Here is a 24027-nt window from a genome sequence, read left to right as displayed (position 1 = left end):
ACCCCGATAAATGAATTTTCACGAAATAGGATTCTTTATTTATACACAGTCGTGCCTCGCCACTTCGTGCTTGGACTTTTGTGGCTTCACCCTATCTCAGGGGAAAAACCGCGGTAGAGAGAAGCCGTGAAAGTCGAAGCGCGAAGTGGCGAGGGACGACTGTACTACTGTAAAAATGGTTCTGTATGTGAAAACATTGGAAATAATGCATCTAGAAACAGGAGCACAAGGGAGAGGGAAAGAGGAAAGTAGGCAGTAGTTACTAAAGAATACTAAAGAACCCAATAAGGCAGATATTAAAAAGTTAAATGAGCCCAGCCAATGTGGTTCAGTGGATTTAGTGTCATCCCATGGACTGAGAGGTCCCGGTTCAATTCCTGGTTGGGGCTCGACCCCCAGTAGGGGGTGTGCAGGGGGCAGCCGATCTTTGTTTCTCTCTCTCCTGTCCTCTCTCTATTAAAAAAATCAGCAAAACATATTTTTTAAAAAGTTAAATGAGAAAACAAGGGACTCAAAGCAATTTAAAAAGATAAAAGTACAAAGGCACCATAAAACAACAATACAGACTTTTATAAAAACCAAAATGATTTTTAACAAAAAAGCAAAGAATATACATCTTGTGGACAAAGAAACAGGTTAAAAAATTTAAAAATAGGCTATTTATAAAATATGATAAAATTGAGTCTAAACATATCCATAACAATGTAAATGGGCCTCACTAATTAAATTTTTTAAAAATTGGCTTATATAACAAACTACAACTATATAGCAATATCTTAATGGAGAAACACACAAAAAAATCATTAATAAGGCAAAGGTGTCTGCTACTCTTCCTATTCAGTATTGTACCAGAGATATTAGCCAGTGTATTATACAAGATGATTATGGTAACAAAGTTGTAAAACTGTCTCAAGCTGCAGATGATGTAATATATCTGGAAACCCCAGAGAGTTGATAAGATGAAATCTAAAAATATAAAATTAACACAAAAATAATTTTTTTCACAGTAATAAATAGGGTAAAAATCTGTTCATAAAAATAAAGAAGATTAAACACTTAGGAATAAATTTAACAAATGTATAAAGCCTATATGAAGAAAAATTTTAAACATTCATTAAAGACTCAAAAGTAAAAAAGGAAAAACATCCTTTGGCTTGGCTAGGACAATTCTACATTATAAGGATGTCAGCTCTTTCTACGTTAATTTGTAAATTTAATAAACATACCAACAAGTTACTTTATGAAATTAGTCGAGTTGATACTAAAATTCATATGAAAAAGAAAATTATAGTCGACCCTCGTTTATCGCGGTTAATCAGTTCCAGACTCTACCACGATAAATGAATTTCCGCAAAGTAGGATTCTTTGTTTACATACTGTACAAGAATATCCAGGAAAACCCCGAATAAAAAATAAAAATAGCTACACAGGGGTGGAGGAATAGCCCTACCAAACAAATTATAAGCCTCTATAATTACAGTGGTGTGCTATTAATGCAAGAATAGAAAAATAGACTAGTGAAATAGAACAGAAAGCCTAAAATTAGACCCAAATACAAATGGAAACTTAATATAGCAAAGGTAATGTAGCAGTCTTGTTCCAATGAGGAGAGAAAAAATGACTCAGTAGTTTGAAAAGAGAAAATTTAGTATAAAAATTATGAAATATAACAGGAGATTGGAGTTCTGAGGGATATATGCCCCTGCTGCCTCTCCTTAATCTGCTTGAAGGCCTGGAATAGATATCTTGGAATACTTTCTTCTAGTTCTTCTGAGAGTCTTAAGCTCTTCGGTAACTGAATGGCTTGAGCATCTCACAGGACTTCTCAATTCTCTTGGCCCACTTTCTCCGTTTAGTAGTGGAAAGCATAGAGTGTTTAATTCATTATTTAATATAGTTATTAATATGGCTGATTTTAGTCTCTCATCTTATTATTTGTTTTCTGTTTATCCCAGTTGCTCTTTGTACCTGCATTTCTACTTTCTTTGTGGTGTAGCATGCATTTTTTAGTGCAGTCAGCCCTGACCCTTAGTATCCACGGGTTCTGTGTCGGTGGATTCAACCAATATGGATCAAAAATTTTTAGGTTGATTGAATCCTTCTGTATCTGTACCCACAGATACAGAAGGCCAACTAAGAACTTGAGCCTCCTTGGATTTTGGTATTCTTTGGGGTGGTGGGGTCCTGGAACCAAACACCCGTGGATACTGAAGGATGATTATATATTGTTTTGTCTCCTTTTTAAAATAGCTACTATTCTGAAGATTACAGCATGAATCTTTACATTACAGTTTATCTTCAAATAATATTTCATGATCAATGTGAGACTTGTAGCAGTTTAATTTTTATTTATCCCTGCCTATTCATTGTACTGATGTTTTTTTCATATATATCCATCCTTCACAGTATTTTCTTTTTTCTTTTTGGTACGTGCTTCTAGCAGGAACTGAATCTGGGATGCTCTGGTCCGCAGGCCAGCGCTCCAACCGCTGAGCCAAACCGGCCAGGGCTTTTCACAGTATTTTTTTTTTTTTTATCACTTTAAACAGTATATAGTCTTAAAGAAATTTGCATATAAATATAAAGGTAGTTTTAAAAGGTTTTCTATATTTTACTTCATATTTACCATTTTGGATGCCTTTTTTCTTCTCTGTGGTTTCATCTTTTATCATTTTGCTTAAAAGCAGTGATTCCTTTTGGCATATCTTGTATTGTGTGTCTACTAGTGATGAATTCCCTCAGCCCTTATCTAGGAATCTCTGTTTCATTTCCCTTTTTGAAAGATATTTTCTCTGGATATAGATTTATAAGTTGTTTCCTATTTCAATACTTCTAAGATGTGGTTTAATTTTCTTCTGCAATACACTGTTTCTGAAGAGAAGTTTGTGGAATCTTATATTTGTCCTTAGTATATAATGTGATTTTATTCTCTCATTGCTATAAAATTTGTTCATTATTTTTCTCCCAGCAAGTTGACTATGATGTGCTTTGCTGTGGGTTTCTTTGTGTTTTTTCATTGTGGGGTTTGTTGCACTTTTGTATTTTTAGTTTGGTATCTTTCATCAATTTGGGAAATTATGTAGGTGTTATCTTTTTGTGTGTTTCTTTTGCCTCATTTTCACTCCTATTTCTTTTGAGACCGTTATCTTGGATTTTCTGTTTTGTTAATTATATACTTTTTTCTTTTTTTTAAATTAGCTACTTCTATTTTAATTATGTTTAAGTTCACTAATCCTTTCTTCTTTGGTGTCCTATCTGCTATAAAGCGTATCTATTGAAGTTTTTATTTCTGATCTTATATTTTTTATTTTTAACATTAATATTTTTTACAGTATACATAGCCTTTGAAATTCCTCATCTCTTCCTGCACACTGTCCAATTTTTTAATGTGATTTAAAATTTATAACATAGCTTGTTTTAAGTGCCTACCAGTTCCAACATTGACTCATCTCTGCTGTTTCTACTGTTTCATGTCTTGCTATATATATTTTTGCTTTATGGTATACCATATAATTTTTGATTGAATGCTACACATTTTATATAAAACAACTGTAGAAAATGAAACAAATAATACTCTTTTCAATGCCCTTTTTCGAGATCGGGTGACAGGTGTTGGTAGGGAGGGCAGAGTTAATCAGGTTGTGTTTATTGTGGCTTTTTTTCTGTTTTGGTTTGAGTCAGGTCACCACTGGGTCAGGTGCTTTGAGGGTGCAGTCACAACTTTCTTCGTTCAGTAGGACCTGGGATCCAGGCATTGGCATGTTCCAGAGATCTGCTCTTGCTTCACTGCCAAGATGCCGGCTTTGAAACTCTGGAAGGTCTGTTGTTCTCTTTTTTACTGCTCAACTGTCAGATTCATGATTCATGTTCTGCTTTCTGTCTCTTTCAGCCCTGTTGCCTAGAGTGCCTTGGAGTGGTTTCTTTCAGTTCTCCTATCTCCCTGTAGTTGAAAGCGTTGAGTGTCTGGAGGCACAGGAGTGGGGGAGGTGGAGGGAGATGAGAAAGTCTTTTTTCTCTCCTTCCCTGCCCATAGTCATTTGTAGCTGAAGGTTAAACCTGATGTGTTCAGAAAGTACCCAGATCCCCTGCTCTGGACTCAGTCTTCTGCAGCTAAAAGCCCAGAGTGTCTGTCATGGGCTTCTCTTTTTGGCCCCCCATAATCCCAGCTTTTGCAATATAATACCTGAGTACTTGGTAAAGGCCCGAGTGAGAGTTGGCAAGTGGTTCCAAACTTGGTTGTGGCTGGCAATCCTTGGGATTTTAATCTGTGAAGACAGAGTACATGTGACTAAAAAGTTTGTTAAAAGTTTGGCTGATTTCTTCTTACTCTTAAGTGTGGTAAATTATTCTTCCTTCAGCAGGGATGGAACAACTGTGGGTACCTTCTCTTCTGTGAAGGACTTGTCATTTTTTAGATTTTAGTTCATATTAATTTCTTTGTGACCTCAGCTCTCTGATGGGTTTAAAAACCCATGGATTTGTAGTCTATCCAGTTTGTTTTAGTGGTTCAGTTGAGAGTGATGGTCTTTGCTGCTTTGTAGAACTCCATGTTTCTTTTATTGATATTTCTAATTTTAAAGACCTTGTCTCTGGTAGAAGTGAGAAAAACATGAAATTAATAACCAATGAATCATCATTCTCTTGATTTTAAAAGTTGCCTTACAATTTGATCTTTTAAATTAGCCTTGTTATTTGCTTAAATATTACAAGTTTTGTACACTAAAGGTAGACTATTAACTATGTCTCCTCTTAATCTGAAATAACAAAAGCTGTCTGATTGCCCTAGAACAGAGAATTTCAACCTTTTTTAATCTCATGGCACACATAAACTAATTACTAAAATTCTGTTGCACATAAAAAATATATATTTGTCAATCTGAGAAAAAATAGGTATAATTTTGGTTTCATTCACACCAGATGGCTATTGTCATGTTGGCTGTTGTCATTTGTTTATTTGACAATCTAAGGGAAAAGAGGTCAATGCCCCTGACTAAATAGTCAGGTATTGAATGTTTTAAAAAGTCTTGTGGCACACTGACTGAGAATCACTACCCTAGAATATCAGAGTCAAGAAAGGTTCCTTTTTATATCAAAATGTGCCTCTTGATAATATCAATGGAGTGTCTAAATGGGAAACTGCATGGTTATGTAGTCCAACTCCTATATTTTACCCATGGGAAGATATCGTTACGTTCTAGTTTATCATAATGAGGCTTTCTTGATATGTATAGCCATTACAGTTGCATTTGTCTTTCAGCACAGTGTTTTTATGCATTAGATTTTCACTTTGTAATTTTTAGTCTGTGTGGTTATCTTACTTTTTCAGATTTTAATTAGAATTTTAAAATGTTTACAAAGACAGATTATTTATTTGGGGTTCTAATTATTTGTATTTGTTTCTCCTGTAACATAAATGGGATTATACATATAAATGGATTTAATGTAAATGCTATGCTGTCATTAACAATTGTTGATAACATTGTGAATGTAGTGGCTTATTTAATTAAAGTATAGATTAGTCATGAATTGTTTCTCTTTAAATTGTTTTATGTAGCAGTATATACTTTTAAAATAAAAATTGGACTTCAATAATAATTTTGGAGGTATGGGATTTCAATGAAAATAATTTTAATTTTTTTAGTTATAAAAATAAGAGGCAAACCTTCATCTTAGATTTGTAATAAGTAATAAGGAATGGACTGCCACTTGTTTAGTCTGAGAAAGATAAAAATATAAAGAATAGTCTTTCAGGAATAGGTACCAGCAAAAGTTTTGATGGTTATTTGTATAAATGATTGGAGAGTGGAAAAGAGCAGAAAGATTTTTAGGTTGTAAGAGGTACCAAGTTTTTCTAACTGGTAAGATTCCAAATTCATGGGATTAAAATAGAAGAGGATCTTAGCTTTTGTAATTAAAAGCTAAATTTTATTAGATATAAAATATACATATCTGTTTATTTTAGCAAAACACAGGCCAGTAAATCTTTTTTTTTTCACTCTTTTCTAAGAAATGTGAACCCAGTTATATGTGGCCTTAGCTAACTAGAATTGCCTGTACCTTGTACAAAGAACATTGCAGTACTGCGTGATTTTTTTCTTGTATTTGCCACAATTATGGTTATGGGATTTTAAATTATCTTTCAGTTGCCTTCTGTCTTCAGTGAAATCGGTGCTTTATTTATTTTTGCCTTGAATCATTTATGGTATGATGTGGGGTTTGACTAGGGTCAGTAATTGAGAACTAGGTTGTTCCTAAGGTAGGTTAATGGAATAGTGTTCAGTACTTTTGTAACCACTGTTTTACCAGGTTGGCCATTTTTCTCAGATACCATTCCACTGTTTACTAACTGTATAATTTTGAGCACATTAATTAATCTGGACTTTTCTTGTATATAAAATATAATACTTTCTTCACAGGGTTATTATGACAATTAGATGACAATATATATCAAATGAATGGCATGATGTATGGCATTCAGAAGTGCAGTACATATTTGCTGTTATCATTGTCATTTTAATTGTTATCATATCATCATCATCCCCACCCCATCATCATTCCCTTCTGCTTGTTCTGGTAATTACCATCATATTCTACACACATCTTCTTATTACGTTGCATTTAAGCTTGTGCAGTAGCCTCCTAACTGATACTTCTGTCTTCAGTTTCTGTCTCATTCATCTGGTTTATTTACACTTTTCAAACTAATCTATCTACCTAAAATAGAACTTATAATCAGGACACTGCTCATCTAAGAATATTTCTCCATTGCTCGTAGGGTCAAACCTTGCGTTGACCCTATGCTTGCTTGTTCAAAATTTATAGTAGGTTTTTATGAAATATTTGTTGAATAAATTGAATCAATGGCTCTATTCTAGCATTTATAAAATTAGATTACAGTGAAATTAATGTATATTGATGATTGATGATCTGTTCTATTTTCATTTATGTCAATGATGATTTCTTCTTGTAAGAGATACTTATTGATTTTTAAAAATACTACTTAATTTTCTCTCAAAGTGTAAATATATGTTTATCATTAAAAAGAATCACTGATGGACTTATAATGAAAAAACAGTAGTTCCTGATTTATTTATCTCTCTCTCATTCCCTCATTACTACTTTAACTGTTCCTAATGGCTATCAACTTTTCAAAATGATAATTTATAGTCACAGAACCCATTCATACCTAATTTTTTTTTTAATCCTCACCCGAGGACATTTTTGCATTTATCTTCAGATAGAGTGGGAGGGAGAGAGGGAGGAAGAGAGAGAGAGAGAGAGAGAGAGAGAGAGAGAGAGAGAGAGAGAGAGAAATATTGACTTGAAAGAGACACATCACGTGATTGCCACCCACACGACCCCAACTGGGCCGGGGACAAAGCGCAACTGAGGTTCGTGCCCCTAGCGGGAACCGAACCCGGGACTCCTTGGTCTGCTGGCTGACGCTTTAACTGCTGAACCAAACTGGCCAGGGCCATACCTAATTCTTGAAAGTATTAACCTTTGGTCTTTAAGTTATATTAGCGCCCTGACCAGTTTGGTTCAGCAGTTAGAGCATCGGCCTGCAGTCCAGAGAGACAAGGGTTCGGTTCCCACTAAGGGCACGTACCTTGGTTGCAGTTTGTCCCCAGCCCTGGTTGGGTCGTGCGGGTGGCAACCACTATATGTTCCTTTCACATCGATGTTTCTCTCTCTCTTTTCCTTCCACTCTATCTGAACAAAAAATGGAAAAATGTCCTCGGGTGAGGATAAAAAAAAAAGTTATATTAGCCAATTATTCCCCCTTTCAAAATAATTTATTGAGATGAAATTTACATAACAAAATTTAACCATTTAAAAATGAACAAGTTGGTGGTTAACTTTTTTCCTTTCTTCTTCTTTTTCTTTAATTTTTTTTTTAATCTTGTTTTACTTCCGGAGAGATTTTTTTGTCATTTTACAAACTTACTATTAGGTATTTAATTTTGGTAACTATTTTTAATTTCTAGGGATCTTTTCTTTTCTTCTTTTTTTTTTTTTTTTTATCCTCACCTGAGGACATTTTCCCATTTTTTTTAATCCTCACCCGAGGACATTTTTTCCATTTTTTGTTCAGATAGAGTGGAAGGGAGAGAGAGGAAGAGAGAGAGACAGAGAGAAACATCGATGTGAATGGGACACGTCGAGTGGCTGCCACTCACATGACCAACCATGGCCGGGGACAAAGTGCAACCGAGGTACGTGCCCTTAGCAGGAACCGAACCTGGGTCTCTCTGGACCATAGGCTGACGCTCTAACCGCTGAGCCAAACCAGCAGGGCTCCATTTTTTTGTTCAGATAGAGTGGGAGGGAGAGAGAGGACGAGAGAGAGAGAGGGGGAGAGAGAGAGAGAGAGAGAGAGAGAGCAACAGAGACAGAGACAGAAACAGAGACAGAGAGAAATATCGACGTGAAAGGAATACATTGAGTGGCTGCCTTCTGCATGACCCAACCAAGAGGGCCGGGGACAAACCACAATTGAGGTACGTGCCCTTAGTAGAAACTGAACCCGGGTCTCTCTGGACCACAGGTTGACACTCTAACCGCTAAACCAAACCAGTTAGGGCCCTTCTCTTTTCTTTAATATTTTCTATAATACCCTGATTTTCTTTTTCTTTTATGGATGATTTAATATTGTTCATGGTACTCTGTTTTTCTTTAATCTCTTGATTCTCTCTGAGAGAAATAATCAGTAATCCTCTCCCCTTCTGAATTACTTGTTTTCTCTAGTGCCTTTTTTATTTTTTTGTTTGTTATTCTTGGTCTGTGTTTCATGTTGTAAGTTTTTCCCAGTTATCCATGGTATTTGGTCATTAGTTCACATTTGAGAAGGAGCCAGGAGAAGTTCCAAGGAGGGCCTTGTGAATGGAAGGCTTTGCTCTGGAGTGACCAAGTGCATTCCTTAGTAACTCACTTCAGGGCCTGTAAGTGCTGGAATTGGGGGGTAGGGGGGCTCTTTTTCTCTGCTACCCAGAGTCCACACTTGCTATCTTGGTTCTTCTCAAAGAGACCATTTGGTTTCTTTTTTTTTTTTATCCTCACCTGAGGACATTTTTCGATATTTTGTTCAGATAGAGTGGGAGGGAGAGAGAGAAGAGAGAGAGAGAAACATCGACGTGAAAGGGACACATCGAGTGGCCGCCACCCGCACGACCTGTCCAGGGCCGGGGACAAACTACAGCCGAAGTACATGCCCTTAGCGGGAACCGAACCCGGGTCTCTGTAGACCGCAGGCCAACCCTCTAACCGCTGAGCCAAACCGGCCAGGGCTCTTTAAAGAAAAACCCTGAGTGTGTATGTGTCTTTTCTTTCTTTCTCTTTTAATATGGGCAGATTTCTACCTGGTTGCCAGAGCTTGAGTGTATGCCATCAGTGGAGGGTGAGACGGTGCCCATTGCTTTCCCCGTGCTTATTTCCACCGTTTTTACCCCTCCCCTCTCTCACACTGTCTTTTGCTGCATATATAATCCCACCCTCTGTCCACACTCCACTCTACTAAAAAATAGATGTTTAAAAAGTTTCAAAAAGTTTTACCCTGGTAACAGCTAAAGCACCAAATTGAGTAAGACTGGGTGACAGTCAAATGAGTGAAACACAAGAATGTCAAGGATTTCTGGATTCTACACTGAATGAGGAAACAGATCATGGTTAAGTACTAGGGCAGGCCCTAACACTTAGGAATTCCTCTGGGAAAAGAGGCAAGCTTAGGGTCTTTATGATTTGGTCCCACACTTTCTTGTAGGCTTAGTTTTATTTATTTTTCAAGGCTCCTAATTTATTAATTTCTTCTGTGTGCCAAGCACTGGAATAAGCACTTTACGTATGTTATGATATCTTTGCCTCAACCATAACTCATTGAAGAAGGTACAACTATTATCTTAGTTTTACAGATAATAAACAGAAACCCAGAGAAATCAACTCGTTCATTTAAAAAATTATTTCTTTATTTACATTCTTTCAAGAAATGTATTAAATCTGTCACACAAATTGGAGGGTGGCTTACCTTGAGAACTCTGAGGTGGAGGACTGGTGCTTTCATACAAGTGACAGAATTAGTGATGCGCTGCATTAGCGTGGTGACTGAGGAAGTGCTGAAGCTTGATTCTGATTGACGGAAGTCAGCTGAGGAGGAGATTTCAAGTTGCATTTTGAGGAATGAATAGGAATTGGTTGGAGATGGGGTGAAGAAAGGGAGAAAAATAGAAGAAAGTATAAAGGTGAATGGCATGGACTTGGAGTAGTTGAGTGTAATTTAAGGTGACTTGTTTGTGAGGGCACAGCAGTGATCCACAGCTCTCCTCATCATTACCTCCCTGCAGGACATGGTCACTCAGTCTTACAGACAGATCGAATCAAGCTTGCCCTAAACTGAGCTTATCATATTTCCCCCAAACTGCTCCCCATGAATAACTCATGCTCCATCCTCACTCTCTCATTTCCCTTGAGTCACCAGGTACTACAGATTTTCATCTCTGAACGCCTCTGACCTGTTGCTGCTTATCTATACCCTCCTTCTCATTGCTTCAATCTAGGCCCTCATCATCTCTGATTTGGATTGATGAAATAGCCTCCTAATCGGTGTCTAAGCCTTCAATATTGCTTTCTTCTAGTCTGGTTTCTGTTGTACACAGCCCCAAACAGTCTTGATTGACCCACATGGTGATTAAAGTAAAGAAAAGGTCTGAGGAAAGGATTATATTGCAGAAGCAAAGCTTTTCTCAATATTATCCTACATGTTAAAATATGAGTTTTACAGTGGCATGATGAGATGCTTTCAAGGAAATGGCTGAAGAAACAGAGGATAAGGATTAGCAAGGTCGACTTACAGTTGCTGGAAACTGCATAAGGCATATTATGACTTTAGAATTCTGATGACTCAGACCCAGATGGTACATTGAAGATCATCTCTTCCGGCTTTCTTATTTTATATATGAACCCGAAGTACAGAAATAGGAGATCTTTATCTCAAGTCTCACTGTTAGTTAGGACAAAATCCAGATTTCAGACTCAGAGCATTTTTTTATTCTGAGTTTAAGTATGGTTGCTGAGAGTATAAACTGGAACCAGACTCCTGAGGTTAGCATGCTGGCTCTCTCATTTGCAAGCGGTGTGTCCATGAGCAAGTTAATTAAGCATTTTATGCCTGAGGGTCCTCATCTGTAAAAGGCACAATAATAGTACCTACCTCATAAAGCTTTTGTGAGGATTAAGTAAGTTAGTATGTAGAAAGTTCTTAGAATAGTGTGTAGCACATAGGAAACTGTATTAGCTGCTTTATTATTATACTCTAAGGTATCCTGAGTTTAGATATATATATGGCCTAATTTATATATAATGTTACTTAAGTCTGACATTTTACAATTCAGGGAAATAGCTATAGTGCTGACAATATGTTCTTCATGTGTTATAAGAATTAGATTAGACCAGTGATTTTCAACTGGGGTGCCACAAGAATTTTTAAAACATGCAATACCTATTTAGTCAGAGGTACTCACCTCTTTGCTTTTAGATTGTCAAATAAAAAAATGGTTACAGCCAACACACCAGTGGCTGTCCAGGGTGACTGAATCAAAATTATACCTGTTTTTTGTCAGATCAGCAAAAAAATATATTTTTGGTGTGCCGCAGACTTTCGGTAATTAGTTTATGTGTGCCAGGAGATGGAACAGGTTGAAAATTGCTGGATTCGACATTTGATGTTGGTGAAGGATATGGCTTGATTTATTGTGAAGGCTACAGTTGAGTACTGGAATCTGCACTGAGATTTGGATATCTGATGGTCGCATCAGCTTTTCTGTGACTCACTCCCACAGAGCAGCCATTCAGCACACGTGCTTCAAGTTTGTGATTTAGTGAAATTGCACATTACTCTCTTGAGACTTTTGGGGCTACATAAAAATAGTGTTACATCTTCGGATACTAATATACTAATACAAAATATGTCCTGTGGATGTTATAGAGGAAAGTAGGTTTTCTTGCTTATTAACTCTGTACTTTAAAAAATATAGAAAAGATTGTTTATTGCAGGACTCCCCAGAGCATTTAATATGTTACGTATTAGTTTGTCTTGTGACTTTCTTTAAGAGCAGTACAATATGTGGTCACACTTACCTGGTCTTGAGACTGGTTGTTTTGGCAAATGATGATCTGCTAGATTTTGTAAAATGATAATCTGCCTTAGATTTGTATTAATATGCCTCAATTATAAGTGAGATATTCCTTTATTAAGTCAGAGGGTATAAGAAATTCCATATTTGTCAAACAAGAAAACTGCCAGTTAAGAAAGATATAAAGTTGACAAATGATACCTCTCTTACTTTTCACAGACTTTATGATGCTATACACCAGTTCAACATTGCAGTTATAGAATATATTATTGATGCTACAGTTTGCACACAGAATATACCTTTGACTACTACAATTTGCATACCTATTTCACGGCTCTGAGTTTTTTTAATCACGCAAGGTTTATCATTCATAGAAATGATTGATAGTTTTGTTGCCAATGAAAAGGAAAACCGAGGATTACATTTCTGGTGTCCTAGCTGCAGGGTTGAATTCTTTCAGACCTCAGCCCATGATACCATTTCCTTCTTAGAGCCTACCCTGGTCTTTCTGTGCAGACTTAACTGCCCACTTCGCCTTGTCATACAGGGCGTCTTTTTGTTGTAGCTTCCTGTTTTCATGTCTAGCAGTTCACCGGACCATAGATTTCTTGAAGGTGGGTCTGAACTTTTCACTTTGCGTTACCTTGTGGTGTCAAATAATTCCTCAAATTATTATTATATAATTTTGCTGAGGGTAGGAGAACAGAATTCATGAGATCTAATTACCTTTAAGAGCCTTAAATTTTTAAAATTTATTTATGTTTTTACCCTGTAAAATGTCAAATTCTAATAACCTAATTGATACATGAGTGCTATTATGCACACTAGAATCTGTATTTATGTATTGTATCTACATCCATTGGCAATGAAGTGTCAGATTTTTGACAGATAAAATAACAAGGATTGAATTCTTATTTAAAATTACCTGCACAGATATATGTACTGCCAACATGTGAGTTTCATATTTTTCTAAATTATAGAAGTTAAAAAAATAGATTCACTAAATGCAGTTTTGTCAATATACAGTTTTTCTATAGGCATGCTTTTAAATTCATACTTCCCTGAACTACCATAAATACTTAATTGAAATGTAGATATTTAGTTATTTGTATTATTTGATTAAATATCTTTGTTCATATATATAGATCTTTAAAATAGGAAAAATGTTTATAGGAAAATGGTGCTTATAAATATTGAGATTTTATTAGTCTGTAATAGTTCCTAATTTTTATATGCCAGATATTATAAAACAATGCTTCGTAGCACTTTTAAAGTGGGGTCATATCAAGGCTTCTTTCAGGAAGATTAATGAAGATATGACTGTTACACGATGCATGTGCTGTTTCTGGACAATCCACACACGAGAATGAGTAAATTGATATATAAATGTAAAACATGAGTTTATCCTGAAAGTTCTGTTTCTAGGCCGAAGCCAGAGGTTCACGTCTAGCCTTCCACCATCTATACTTGTATCTCCTGTCCCCAGTAGTGAGAACCCCGGGGACCCTGGCTCCTGGCATCATCAGTGTATTTACTCACTTGCTCAAGTAGTTTCTACAGTTACTACATCCATGCTACTGTGGAAGAAGAAACGTACATAATAGAATTCAAGATTAGTTTTGTTTTTAATGTTTAATTTAACATTAAGCATTTAATATTTTTAATGTTTTTTGGGTTTTTATTTCAGTGTGGTTATATTATTCATTTAAATTATAGATTACTTATTCTTTCTGGTTGTATTTCATTTTAGGCTTTGTGCATCTTGTTTTTCTCCCCTTTTATGTTTATTAAGGTACTGTTTATATACAATTAAATTCACCAATTTTAAGAATACGGTTTGATGGATTTGGTCATTGTATCCAACTGTGTAAATGAATTTCTCACCTTCCAGCCCCCTGGCATTTGATCCCCTAACTTTCCCTGACTCCAGGCACCCTCTGATCTGCTTTCTGTCACTATAGTTTTGTTTTTTCTAAAATTTTATCTACATGGAATCATACTGTATATAGTCTTTGTGTGTTGCTTTCTTTCACTTGGATTATGTTTTTGAGATTCACCTCTGCCATTATATGTATTGTTATTTTGTTTCTTTTTATTTGTGGTATGAAATATCACAATAAAAGTTCAATTAATCGATTAATGGACTTCTTGGTTGTCCGTGGTTTTTTTGTTATATAAATAATGATGCTTTGAGCATTCATGTGCACATTTTTGTATAGACATATGCTGTCACTTTTTTGCATAACTTTTATAGTTTTTCTAGAGATTACAGTATATAACAGTCTTAAAATTTCACAGTTCATTTCTTATTAATAATGTACTACTTCATGTAAAATAACCTTTCTACTATGTGTTCATTATACTGCTAATTCTATTTATTTCTGAAATAGTTTTCCATTCTAGGATTTCCACTTAATTTTTTAAATGTTTGTATTTCTCTGCTCAGACTTCTCATTTCTCTGCTCAGATTTAATATATTGAAAATATTTTTTCTTCATTGAGAATAGTAACATTTACTTTAAAATTCTTGTGTTAGTTCCAACATCTGGTTCATCTTAGAATCAGATTTTGATTGATTTTCTTTTTTCTAGAGAATGTGTTTCATTTTTAGTTCTTTGTATATTAGTTAGGATTGTGTCCTGGGTATTAAGAGTTGTTAAGTTATGGAGATTTTGGTTCTGTTGCTTTTCACTGATGATTATTGTCTACTATGTTATAGATGATACTTTTTTTTGCAGACTCTTATCTTGTGCAGTAGCTCTATTCTTTGTTCAACTCTTTTGTCTTTAGCTGGACCGCTCTGAGTCTGTTTTTACATGGATAACTCAGAAGTCAATTAGAGATGTGGCTAGACAGAGTTCTGGGATCCCATTTGAGGGTCTTTCCTTTATAGGATTCCCCCGCGTGCTTCAGTCCTCCAGGTTTCCCCACTTTCCTTTTCTGTTGACCAGGCCAGGAAGATTGTGGCTATGTCCTGTGTACACTTGCTGCTGTGTCCACCATTTGGACTGCACTTTGTCCTAGGCTAAAAGCCCCCAAGGACCAGATAGCTCCCTGTTTTCCTTATCTAAGTGAACATGCATTCCCCACCAGTGTTTTCTGTTCACTCTCTGGTAGCTTTAGTGACTTTTTATATTTTCTCCAGATGTTTAGTTATTTTCTGCAGTGGGGAGTGGGGTGCTGGAGTGGAAGGTTTAAGGGTGTCATGTATCCAGTAGTGTCTTCCTCATACCCTGAACTGCTACTTTAGAGAACATATATTGATTCTTCTCTATTTAAATGGGAATAATACTACACACACACATGCACAGACACAGACACATCTAATAGGTGTTAGAATCAAATATGTGAACTTGAACACACTTGACTTTGAGACAGGGTAGGGAGGGATAATGTCATTGATCTTATTCAGTCATTGAGAGTGCTATGTGCCCTGGCTGGGTAGCTCAGTTGGTTAGAACATTGTCCCTATATGCCAAGGTTGTAGGTTCAATCCACTGTTGAAACACATACAAGAAGCAACCAATGAATGCATAAATAAATGGAACAACAAATCGACGCTTCTCTCTCTCTTTCCCCCTTCCTGTCTCCCTAAAATCAATTTTTATAAGTGCTTTGTTAATTATAAAGTTCTTTATTTGTTTATCAATTAAAAATTTTAAAATAAGACATTTTAAAATAATAATTTTATTAAAATATTTAAATTATCCAAAAGCACAAAGTAAATTATAATTTTGGAGTTTAAGTTTTTTTTCCCCATTCTAACTTATACATGTTGGGTAAAAGCAGGTTTACAGTCATGAGCACAAAAAACACAGTTTATTCTTGAATTTATTAATTATTGTATTTTCCATACAAACAACTGTAAACCTACTTTTGTTCCACCCTGTATATATGTTTGGCATAGAAGTTGGCCATGATATATGTGAGCCCTGGCCGGTCTGGCTCAGCGGATATACTGTATGTGTATTCTTTTTTTTTTTTTTAATTTTTAATTTATTTTTTTGTTACAGATATTTTACCTTTTTTACCCCATTGGCACCCCCCTCCCCACCCACCCCCGCCCCGTCCCCGGCCCCGGCTTAGTTGTCCATGTCCATTGATCATGCATATAAGTTCTGTGGTTTATCTCTTCCCACACCCCCAACCCCTCTTCTGAGGGATGTCAGTCTGTGCCCTACTTCCATGTTTCTGGGTCTACCGTATTCCTCAGACTGTTATGTTCATTATATTTCGTATATAAGTGAGATAATGTGGTATTTGTCTTTTTCTGCTTGGCTTATTTCACTTAGGATAATACTTTCCAGGTCCCTCCATGTCGTCTCAAAGGATAAGAGATCTTTCTTTCTTACCGCTGCATAGTATTCCATTGTGTATATGTACCACTGCTTTTTTATCCATTCGTCTACTGATGAACACTTGGGCTGTTTCCAGATCTTAGCTATTGTAAATAGTGCTGCTATGAACATGGGGGTACATATATTCTTCCTGATTGGTGTTTTAGGCTTATACGTATGTGTATTCTTAAATGAAAAGATCTATTGTAGAAACTTTTGTAGAGGAGGTCTTTTTTTTTTTTTTTTTTTACTTTTTTGTAACTTTATTCTGAAATAATTCAAACTTTAAAAATGTTGCAAGAATAGTACAAAGAACTCCTGTATATACCTTTCATTCCAATTCACCAATTGTAAACATTTGCCAGATTTACCTTTTTATTCTCCTCCCGCCCCCATCTTTGTTCTCTCTTTGAACATTTTTTTCTGAACAGTTTGAGAGTAAATTGCTTATATCATGCCTCTTTTACCCCTAAAAACTTAAGTGTAAAATTAAATACTTAAGTGTAAAATTGTCTATTTTTATAAACAAATATTTTCTTCCAAATTCCACTCCCATTTGTGTGTGTGTGTGTGTGTGTGTATGTGTGTGTGTATTGCAAGCATATACCTAAGATTGCTAATACTATTTATTTTTTGGAAGAAGAATTAGGGATGGACCACTATCAACTTCTAATTATACCTCTGTACAGTTTGTTTTATTATTTATAGACTTACACAAACCAAACAAATTCACTGAAATAATTTATTTAGGAAGAGTTAATGAGTCAAGGCATTTAAATCAAATAGAAAATGTTCTTTTTCATAGATTCTAATCTAAAGATGACCTTTCGAAAATTGTTTATTTATTTATTTATTTATTTATTTAATTGAATCAATACTTCTCAAATAATTACTTAAATTCATGATAAGTATATTCATTTTCTATGGCTACTATCACAACTTACACAAACTGGGTGGGTTAAACAGTAGAAATGTACACTCTTATAGCCTGGAGGCGAGAAGTCAGAACTAAAGGTGTGTGCAGAGTTGTACTCCCTTCGAAGGGTCCAGGGGAGAGTCAGTTACTTGCCTCTTCCAGCTTCTGGTGGTTTCTGGCATTCCTTGGTTTGTGATCTCATTACTCCAGGATCTGCCTTCATCTTGACATGGCCTCTCCTCTGTGTGTCTATCTCTGAACTCCTGCCTCTCTCTTATAAGGACACTTATCATTGGATTTAGGGCCTACCATCATCATCATCTCAAGATCCTTAACTTAATCTCATCTGTTAAAACCATTTTCCAAATAAAGTAACATTCACAGTTTCCAGAGATTAGGACATTCAGGTATCACCATTCAGCCCACTATAGAAAGGTATGGCTATATGTTTAAATTGTATCTTCTAAGCTAAAACATTAACACTTTAAAATTTATTTGTAGCATTTCAATTTTCAAAAGTTTAATTAATGTCAAACATTTTGTACTTAAGATGCATTGCGAAGAAATGAAAATTAGAATTCTTAATTCATACATATTTTTTGACTAAGATGTATATAAGGGACTATTTCACTCTTGGCAAAATTATTTTATTTAGTAACATTTATTTTATTATTAAAAAAATTTTTTTTTCTTTATTGATTTTAGAGAGAGAAGTGAAAGAGAGAGAGAGATAGAAACATCGATTAGAGAGAACATCGATTGGCTGCCTCCTGCATGCCCCGCACTGGGGATCAGGCCCACAACCTGGGCAAGTGTCCTGACCAGGAATCTAACTGGCATCCTCTTGGTGCATGGATTGATGCTCACCCACTGAGCCACACTGGCTGGACTAGTAGCATATTTAAATTCCTACTGTCTTTTGATTTTTAGACCTCATTTTCATTTCATTTCAATTTATGAAGAATTGTCATGCTATTAGATAGTATGATATATGATTACATACACTAGAACCAAATAGATATTTGATATAATTGGCTATGATAATTAAAGTAGATTTGCATTTTTAAAGTATTAAATGAATAGTATTAGTTTAAATTAGAAGTAAATTACAAAATGTATAATTTAAAATTAGATATTACAATTACACTTTTTCGTGCTGTAGAATTTTAAACTTATTGCTTATGAGCTGTTTATTGACATCATTACTTTAAATTTTTACATAAGTGGTAGATTAGACAAAAATGATGGTAATGTATTTGCAATGGAAAGTCTGTTTGGGGCAGAAGTAGTTGCACATTCTCACAGAATAACTTATTTTCTTATTATTAAAAACTGTATTATGGAAAAAGGGGAAATATTTGTAACAAAAATACATTAATAAAAATTTCAAGCCCTGGCCGGTTTGGCTCAGCGGTTAGAGCGTTGGCCTGCGGTCCAGAGAGACCCGGGTTTGGTTTCCGCTAAGGGCGCGTACCTCGGTTGCAGTTTGTCCCTGGCCCTGGTTGGATCATGTGGGTGGCAGCCACTCGATGTGTTTCTTCCACGTTGATGTTTCTCACTCTCTCTCCCTCTCTTCCTCTCTCTCCCTCCCACTCTATCTGAACAAGAAATGAAAAAATGTCCTTGGGTGAGGATTAAAAATAAATAAATAAAAATTAAAAAAAAATCAACTGTTTAATGACACTCTAAAAAACTATATTCATCCATATATGTAAAATTGGACGATTCTGACAAATAATAAAATTCTTTAAATCTTGTTGACATTTTTCCTTCACTTCTCAGTGAACTCCGGTGATTGTGTTAGAAATATGTAGTTCAGTCTTCCTGTAATGATGCATACACACTTTTGACTATTAGTTGTAGCCTTTATTGCAAGGCAGATTTCATTCTTTTGCTTTCTTCTAAGAGCCCAGAAGACATCATTGAGTATTATTGTGTTTGGAAAATATTTTCTAGAATAAACACCAAGGTTGCAGTGTTTTAAAAAGGAAGAATACAAATATTTATTTGGCATCTACTTTTTACCAAACATATGCTAAGTATTTTATACTGTCTTATTTATTCTTAACAACTCTGTTGATCAGTATTTTCAGTATTGGCTGCATTTTTTTTTTGTAGGGGAGGAAACTGAGGCACAGAAAGATAAATAAATTGCCTAGGATCCCACATGTATTAAAAGGTGAGACTGAGATTTGTGTCTAGTTGAAATGACAGACTCTCCAAGCTATTTATAAAAATGCCTTCTAATTTTTGTTATGCTATTATGCAGTTTTAAATAGCATTTCTTAAATAAACTTTTAACTGAGTATGCAGTCTCCTGGGGTTAATCCTGATAGGTCCTTGGCACAGACGAGTAGGTGCTGATGTTTTCCGGGGGTGGTCAGGCACCAGGGCCTCAGCCCAGAAGGGAGCCCTCCTGCCTGGTGTGTGGTGGTGCAGCCATCACTCTGCGCTGAGCGAACGAGGACAGAAATATTAGCTAACCTTGCATGTTAAAATGAGTCATTAAAAAATAACCTCAGCTCTGCTTCTGAATTAAAGTGTGAAAATGTTGAATTAGAGGAAGGACATAAATTATAACTGCCAATGAAAGTAAAAATATCCAGGCTTTCAAAATTTTATACTTTTAAATTTATGTGAAGGTACAGTTTGCAAAAATGAATAATAACATAGATTCACATTACCACTATACTTTGTAATATCTCAATTATAGAATTTCAAGGAATTTACAAACGTTTATTAGCTTAGCAGTTACAATTTTTTATGCCAAATAAACATTCTAGGGATACTGTCTTCATGGGTTGGTTTATGTATGGGGGAAAATATTTTAATATCTGAGAATGAGTCATAAAAAATAGAAGTTGTGATTTATTATCACCTATCTTATGGTCATTGTCTTAAAATTGTTAGGCTTATTTTGATGTCAGAGGAAAGCAACTATTGAAATAATGTTGAAAATACTTTGTAGCTATTTCACTGCAAAAGAGCATTAATCTCTAATAAATTATGTGTACTTTATAAATCTCTATTTCCAAAGCATGAATGTAAGAGAGAATAGGAGAGAAAATTGTCTTTTGATGTACTTCAATTTTTTTTTCTTGTGAGGAGCTATCTTGTGAATGCTTACCAAATGAGTTTTTTTTAAAACCCTGTGTGATCTTCATAGCAAACACAAATTCTAAAATTATAATAGCCTATTTTATTTTCTTTACTATTGCTGCTCCCCCAAAACAACAACAACAACAACAAACAATAAATGTCAGAAACCTTTCTTTTAAAGCTAGTTTAGTACATCTTTGGAGTCTTAGCTTCCAATGATAGTATGATAATATTGTACTTGTGAAGCAAGGTTGTCATCTAGTGGTATTTTAAAGTAGTACAGCCTTTACAATTAGTAATAAATCAGCATATTAAAGGAAGTGCTTAACAAAAGATATAGGTTTCAATTTTTCAGAATTTAAACACTTTTAAACGTTTTAAATTTGCTATAACTTTACAAAGGATTTTCCCTAGCACTTTTTCTAATTTCCATCTTTCAGTCTTTAATGTTGGGCCAAAAACGTTTTTGGCCACTGACATGTTGAAGTTTGAGTAGTATGGATATCAGTTAGGATGTATACAGTGCATTTCATAATTCTTCACATCTCTAGAAGTTGTTTATTTAGAAAAAATGATGTTCTCTAGTACCAAGTGAATTTTTTTTTTTTTACTTTTTTGCATATTCCTCTTTCCAGTTTTTGTGCAGGTTAATCTCATGAAACATTTGCATTTAAAATGTTAAGATTTTCATGATAATTTCTTTGCTTTGGGTTTTTAATTTTTGTACTATAATAATAGGAAAAGTTAGTGTAGGAGAACTTTAAATAGAATTTATGTTTTGTGTGTATAAGTATATGTGTGCAGGAAGAATTTAATATTATAGGTTAGCTAAATGGCAGATATAATATATATTTGTACATGCAAAGAAATCATAAAAGTAAAAACTGAAAAATGCATTTTAAAATTATTTTTTAATAAAATAAATATTTATTGAAAACAATTTATTAACACTAAGTCATTTTACTTAGAGATACTTTTAATATGTAACTTTATTCTTCTGATTCATTCATATATAAAGCATGGAGAAAACTAAAGTTTAAGCTAGAGTTGATTCAGGTCCTTATTGTAATTGTGAGAATAAAGATTGTGGTATTCATTTAAGCATAATAGGTGGCCACTTTGCCTAAAGAAGGAAAGAAAATAGTGCTGATAGAAGAGATACTCAGTTGTTAAGGGAAATGAAATAAAGACCTCTTTTTTCATTGGTCACCATTTGTGTGTCACATGCTCCCTCTTCTGAACGACCCTTAGTGGACTTCTGATCCTCCTATTTGCTATGCTTACTGGAGCTATAGACATGGAATTCCGTGGATTGCTTCAACTTACTGCTGAATTGGTGTACCAATTTATATTCTTGGTTACTTTTTAACCTCTAATGTATCTATAAACTGTAATGAATATGTTGATTTCATCTGTACCAAGTTATCAGAAGCAGTGTTTGTGTCCAAATCTTAGTAACCCTGTTACTTTATTAATTTTGTTAATACAGTAGTTGAATATTGTACTTTCCCCAAATTGTATTCATTAATAGGAATTTATAAACCACTTTCCTTTTCCCTAGAGAAGAAAATTAGCAGGCTATTATTTCAGTGTCTCTGGCTATGTGTGAGAACAATAGCAAAACATTAATTTAAGGATAGGTTTATTACCATCCACTTACACTGTGGGGATGGAAACAGGATAGGGAGAGTAAATAGAGATCTTTATGTAGGTAATTTTTTAAAATTATTTTTTAACATGTTAGGAATTTGCAGTAGGGTGCCAACTTTCATATTTGCTATGATTAAAGATACCTTTTAATATAAGCAATTTTAAAATTATCTGTTATACTTTACTCTCTCCTGTCCCCATATTAGCTTGGGTAATTGGGAGTTAGTTATCTTTATTTTCTTTGTTGTTAAGGAGGAATTAATTTATTAAATTCCCATTTCAGTATTAGCATAATATATGTGGACCAATAATCTCAATGTGGTAGCAGATAATCACATATAGATCAGAGACCCCAAAACTACATGAGATCATTTGATTGGGATTTTATTCAGAGATAGTTAAGACCACTGTATACCAGTCATTGTCCAATTATCTCCTTCATTTTTTGATTGAGTTCCTGTCCATTTGGGAAGAATATTTTCACTCTTGTTTTATTCATTAGCATTTTATAGAATTTTGTTGTGTCATCAGCCTAATTTGTATATGCGGTAATAGTTTCTGTCTGATTATTTTAGGAATTCAGGTCTCAGTTAGACTTGCATGGGCATTTATTGCTTGGATGGGTGGTGGTGGTTGGAGGCCGAAACCTTAGTGTTGGTTTTTTAGTGTTGCTGGCCAATTAGAACTCCTCCCTTTAAACACACGCGCACACACACACACACACACACACACACACACACGGTCTAGAAATCTGAGATAAGGGTGATGTCTATATAATTTCTGGTTCATAAAATATGCCAAACACACACACACACACACACACACACACACACACACACACGTATGGTCTAGAAGTCTGAGATAAGGGTGATGTCTATATAATTTCTGGTTCATAAAATATGCCAAACTAAATGATTTGACACCTTTTAGTCTAAGGTAGACAACTCTAGTAAGAACATTTTTTACATGCATAATTGTGTTCACTGCTCTGCAAGAGTCATACAAAGTGACCTGAAACACATAGTTCTTTTCTGCTTTTGCTGGCAAAGAATGTCAGCTATGGATAGTGTATCATTTGAGAGACACTTAATGGCACAACCCTGCATATCAAAGACAACTTGGAAGTATATTAGAGCAAACAAGCAGATACATTCTAAAAACTAATATAATTAGTAAGTACAAAGTCTCTGTGCTACATGTAGGCTTGTATATTGCTTTAAAAAAACTAAAATGTAAAAACCACGTCTGACATTAGCTACTTTACCGGTCCTTATTGGGGAAAAACTCCGAAAGTCTAAATTCAGGATCAATTCTGAAGAACTGACACGTAGTCTTATTCAAATTCATAAGAGCTTTAATAGAGAAACTTGCATACACGGGCAAAGCAGCTGCTTGCTCCCTGCGGTGGCTGGCTGGGAAGAAATTCACACCCTCCCAGGACAGGGTCTCCTTTTTTTTCTTTTTTTAAAAATCCTCACCCAGGACATTTTTGCATTTATCTTCAGATAGAGCAGGAGGGAGAGAGGGGAGAATAGAGAGAAAAACAGCAATGTGAGAGAGACACATTAAGTGGTTGCTACCCACCTGACACCAACCCAGTCGGGGACAAACTGCAACCGAGTTACGTGCCCTTAGCGGGAACCAAACCCGGGACTCTCTAGTCTGCAGGCTGACGCTCTAACCACTGAGCCAAACTGGCCAGGGCAGGGTCTCCTTTTTATAGGGGTTTACTAGTAAAAGCATATGATGGATAGTCACGCAGTCCGCCAGAAAGAACAATGCATTTCTAAGTTAGCAGATAATGTCAGGTGTTACACACACTCTCTACATTCATTAATCTCCTTCCTGGGGCCTGACATCTATCTTTGGGTGGTGTTCTGGTTATCTGGGTGGTCAGCCA

At 35.3% G+C, this 24027-nt stretch overlaps 1 protein-coding gene across 11 annotated transcripts in view; it reads left to right on the top strand.

The window, feature by feature from the left end:
• The window catches only part of TDRD3 (tudor domain containing 3), a 179558-nt gene that overhangs the window by 27294 nt on the left and 128237 nt on the right, over positions 1 to 24027 (top strand). For 3 of the 11 annotated variants that reach the window (XM_036249880.1, XM_036249879.1, XM_036249872.1), the window contains exons 1-2: positions 3579 to 3818; positions 19497 to 19557. The exons of 1 other annotated variant lie outside the window; for it this stretch is intronic. The gene's annotated coding sequence lies outside the window, so the exon portion shown is untranslated. Of the gene's footprint in view, positions 1 to 3578; positions 3819 to 12470; positions 12740 to 17495; positions 17814 to 19496; positions 19558 to 24027 lie in introns of those variants that run through there. 7 more of the 11 variants (XM_036249881.1, XM_036249875.1, XM_036249882.1 and 4 more) reach the window with 5 other exon arrangements.

This window comes from Molossus molossus, unplaced genomic scaffold (assembly GCF_014108415.1).
Source record: "Molossus molossus isolate mMolMol1 unplaced genomic scaffold, mMolMol1.p scaffold_m16_p_9, whole genome shotgun sequence".
Taxonomy (NCBI): domain Eukaryota; kingdom Metazoa; phylum Chordata; class Mammalia; order Chiroptera; family Molossidae; genus Molossus; species Molossus molossus.
The sequence above is the reverse complement of the archived record's forward strand: the minus strand, read 5'-3'. Positions and strand labels throughout refer to the sequence as shown.